The sequence below is a fragment of the Diaphorina citri genome, unplaced genomic scaffold (assembly GCF_000475195.1).
Source record: "Diaphorina citri unplaced genomic scaffold, Diaci psyllid genome assembly version 1.1 scaffold315, whole genome shotgun sequence".
Lineage (NCBI taxonomy): Eukaryota > Metazoa > Arthropoda > Insecta > Hemiptera > Psyllidae > Diaphorina > Diaphorina citri.
In genome coordinates, this window is record NW_007377750.1 from 79,692 (window position 1) to 84,320 (window position 4,629).

At 35.3% G+C, this 4,629-nt stretch overlaps 1 long non-coding RNA gene across 1 annotated transcript; it reads left to right on the top strand.

Annotated features, from left to right (window-relative positions):
* Positions 1-2,085: 2,085 nt before the first annotated feature.
* Positions 2,086-4,515, top strand: LOC113466711. Its single transcript, XR_003391031.1, has 2 exons — positions 2,086-2,261; positions 4,426-4,515. It is a non-coding gene; the product is annotated as an uncharacterized LOC113466711 (long non-coding RNA).
* Positions 4,516-4,629: the final 114 nt, after the last annotated feature.

Consider the following 4,629-nt stretch of genomic DNA (forward strand, 5'->3'; position numbering starts at 1 on the left):
TCATAATTATGTACTTTGAAGAGCACCTGTGAGGACACTAATTTTTCATTTTCATCAAGTGGATAACTGTCCAATCTTCCTATTATAATTTTTACTAGTGGTTGACCCGTCCTTTGTACGGGACCACCACACACACACAAATACACCCCCCACACACACCACACCCATCACACACATCCATACCATTTTTTTCCATACCAAATTATAGGTTGAGACAAAATCCCGATTTTTAAATCCGTCATTTTTTGAGACCTATTCATAGCAATATTCCTAAAGTTATTGATCCTACATTCATAATTATGTACTTTGAAAAGCACCTGTGAGGACACTAATTTTTCATTTTCATCAAGTGGATAACTGTCCAATCTTCCTATTATAATTTTTATGGTCAGTTTATGTAAAACAAAACACTATGTGACATATACGGGTGGTTTTCTAACAAGTACCGCATAGAAAATTAAAAGAAAGGATACGTACTGTTAGGTAGAGATTTCAAGGTTACTCTGTAGGCTAAATTACATCCTGTAATGAAATATAATGGAAAATAGAAGGGTAAGTAATAGTGGCGTATATGTAAAACAAAACACTATGTGACATATACGGGTGGTTTTATAACAAGTACCGCATAGAAAATTAAAAGAAAGGATACATACTGTTACGTAGAGATTTCAAGGTTACTCTGTAGGCTAAATTACATCCTGTAATGAAATATAATGGAAAATAGAAGGGTAAGTAATAGTGGCGTATATCAGAGGGAGGTTGGCTGGAGTGTTTCCACCAAAGTGAAATCCATAAGAAATGAAATTATCACTCCTATCCACGTAATATCTACTCCACCGATGATTTTTCTAGTCCTTTTAAGTTATTTCTAGACCTTTTAATCCCATCAGAGGTTTACACCTTCGTCACTGACTCCAGACCTTTTTTCTTGTAATTAACATCGCCAGTATCCCCAAGTACCAGAGCAGCAGAAAATTACTCCGATGGTAATCAAAATGTGCCCTCATTATCTCTCAGACTGTTGTGGAGATCTCGTCTAGATTGTCTACGGAGTCTAGCCTCTTGTGGTAATGCATGAGTTTTAGTTAATCATCTTCAAAAGTTTCTTCGGGAAGGTGTCTATGTTTACTGAGTATTTGGTATTTCGATAGGATAGGGGAATTGATTCCCCAATAATATTGGTGTTGAGGACCCAGATGAGGTCTCAAAAAATTCTTTTTCTTCGCCTTTTCCCGTGTACAAACGGGGTCGGTGCGGCGTTTTTTGTCAGCCTCGCAATCAGCCCCAATTAGGGTGATTGCTTTGGGCTGACGTTTGGTTTTGGCTACAAATTTTAGGAGTGGATGCCGTTCGCACTCAACCTTTGCTATTCCTTTAGCAAGGGAAATTCAAGCTGCTATACTCGCTGTTTTAAGTCCCCCAGCCAGACTAAGCTGGTCTACTCCCTGTTTAACGTCCCCCAGCCAGACAAAAGCTAGCTCTTTCAGAGGTTTAGGGACAACTGACCAACATGCATCTTGTATAATTTAAGGATGCTGAACCTACATGATACACAAAATAGTAGAGAGAAGAAAACAGGTAAACGTGTTTAATTGTTTATGTGTTTTTTGGTAATTTATGAACACTCACCGAATACATAAAGTGTTTAATTTTTACGGTCAAGTATTTAGTTAATGTAATTTTGAAATAAACAAAACTGTTGGAGATCTTTCAACATCTTCTGTGATGTTTCGTTTTCAGAAACGTATTCGGAGGTGCTGAATTCTCATCTTTCACAAATCTCAAGTAGGTGTGCTAAAAATGCAACTTGAATTGGGACCCCTTGGGACAAAAATGGAGATGACGAGGAAAAATCGCAGAATCGCTATGGACCTTGGATAATATTTTTAAGATAGGGTGGTGTTGTACCTACTGCACGTTAATTCCAAGGGTTTTACAGCTCAGCGTGGCTTCGCCACTTGTCCCTCCTCACAGCTCACAGTGGACAGTGGTGAAATAAACATTCTCCTTCGTAGTTCATACATGGGTCAACAAATTCAGTATTGAAAATTCGCTTGTTTGGCTTCAAATTTTCAGGTCCAAATTTGCTTCTTCAAAAATCAAAATATTAGAAATATGGATGTAGAATATGTAGATGGAGATAGACCTAGGTACGAGTAGGTACTCCTTTAGAATTTCATTTGAAGTTTGCAACAAAAATTGAACTGTCCATACTAAGTCCATAATTCTGCGGCACAACAATACCTAGCAACACCATAGAGGTAAGTATACTTACCATACTTAAAGGTCAAACTATCAAAGCTGGTCTCTTGAGATTTTCTAAATGTGGAAGATGAAGATGACTTTCAAAGGCAAGTGGTTTATTTTTCAAAAATAGATTATCGTTGGTCCTGAATTTCGAGATTTTCTAAATGTGGAAGATGAAGATGACTTTCAAAGGCAAGTGGTTTATTTTTCAAAAATAGATTATCGTTGGTCCTGAATTTCTCAGAGAAAATAATATTACATATCCATCATCATGACAAGAAGTAAAAAAATACATACCCCCTACTGAGTGAGATGTAAGAAAAGAACACCAAGACCCGCCCACTTTGACGTTTTTCAAATTGATAAGCCATCATCATGACAAGAAGTAAAAAAAATACATACCCCCTACTGAGTGAGATGTAAGAAAAGAACACCAAGACCCGCCCACTTTGACGTTTTTCAAATTGATAAGCCATTATCATGACAAGAAGTAAAAAAATACGTACCCCCTACTGAGTGAGATGTAAGAAAAGAACACCAAGACCCGCCCACTTTGACGTTTTTCAAATTGATAAGCCATGGATAGGGGGTATCTATATGGAAGCAGAAAGCAATAATTATCAGAAGTAATTTACATTGTCATTTTTTAAAATCTTTTTCTTCTCTAATTCTTCGTCTGACAATTGCCATACTAAGCTTGATTAATGCTGACCAATATTTATGTATGTATATCCCTGCAAAACATCTATCCCAGCTTGTTAAAGTAACTTGGGAGAAAACCGAGCTAATTATATGGTATTAGATAGAGATTTTTAAAAGTGTTAATTATGTTCTTTTAAGATTACTGTGTATTTTTTGCTTACTTTCTGCGAGAAGCTCATTTTATCTACAGCGGCACAAAAATTTACCTCATAATTATTATATGATGTGTACCGTAATATGATTATACGTATGATTTCTCTAAATTGTACTGGAATCTACCAAAGGCCCAAATCCCATGAATAATCGAAATTTCACATCACTATCCTCATTGTTGGTTTATTCTTGATTTTCTAGGGATCTGATCTGACTATAATAAAACTAAGAATAAATAATACGTAAGATGGTAAAAAGCGATACCTACTTTTCTTAAATCATCGTATAGTACAAACAATAAACGGGACTTTTTCTTTATTAAAAAATAAATAAACAAAAAGTCTCCACGGAGTTGATTCTTGTTCTTGTTGTCTTTTGTTTGTTTTCAAATAAGGAAAAACCTGATGTTGTATATTTCGCTAAATAATTAATTGAAGCCATCCCATTGTTCACAAATACCTTCATCATATTTATTGTAGGTATTATTTCAAACCATCACAACTTACCCCCTGATGAGAAGACGGAATTCGATATAAATCAACCCTGCTGGCATTCACATCTCATATCAGGATATCTATCTCATCTTCTTGAATTCGTACCTTTTTAACACATCTATTTTGATTGCCAATTTCACTTTTTAGTAGTCTACAACAAGTTGTGTTGTACTTTGCTCAGATAGTATGTATGTTGCTTATTAGATAAGCCTTTGATTTTTTACATATTACCAAACTTAGCTGTTCATTAATTTCACTCCATTTTTAATGTATTTCCCGATTTCCAAGAGTATATATCTCATATCAGGATATCTATCTCATCTTCTTGAATCCGTACCTTTTGAACACATCTATTTTGATTGCCAATTTCACTTTTTAGTAGTCTACAACAAGTAGTGTTGTACTTTGCTCAGATAGTATGTATGTTGCTTATTAGACAAGCCTTTGATTTTTTACATATTACCAAACTTAGCTGTTCATTGATTTCACTCCATTTTTAATGTATTTCCCGATTTCCAAGAGTATAAAAATCTGGACCAGGAAGAAGGTGATTTATTTTCTGAACGCGGACAAGCCTTTGATTTTTTACACATTACCAAACTTAGCTGTTCATTAATTTCACTCCATTTTTAATGTATTTTCCGATTTCCAAGACTATAAAAATCTGGACCAGGAAGAAGGTGATTTATTTTCTGAACGCGGAAAAAATTAGATCAAGGTCGAATAAGGATCGTTATTCTTCCCCTTCTTTACTTCCTTTTTTATCTTGACAACCCTTCGCTTTAACCTTTATGTGCCCTTGATGTCACTTTAGGTTTCTTGATTGCAGATGATCCAATGTTTCATCGCAAGCTTTCAAAGGCATATCAGGATGAAATAAAAAAATCATTTGGATCAACTGTTCCAGTTCTTCACGGCCTTTTCTGATGTCCTCCGCCTTCAAACAAAAGTTGGATGATAAATTTCATTAGTATAATCATGTTCTTCTACAAAATTATTCAGTATTCTGCGCTGGCAAAGAAAGTTACTCTTC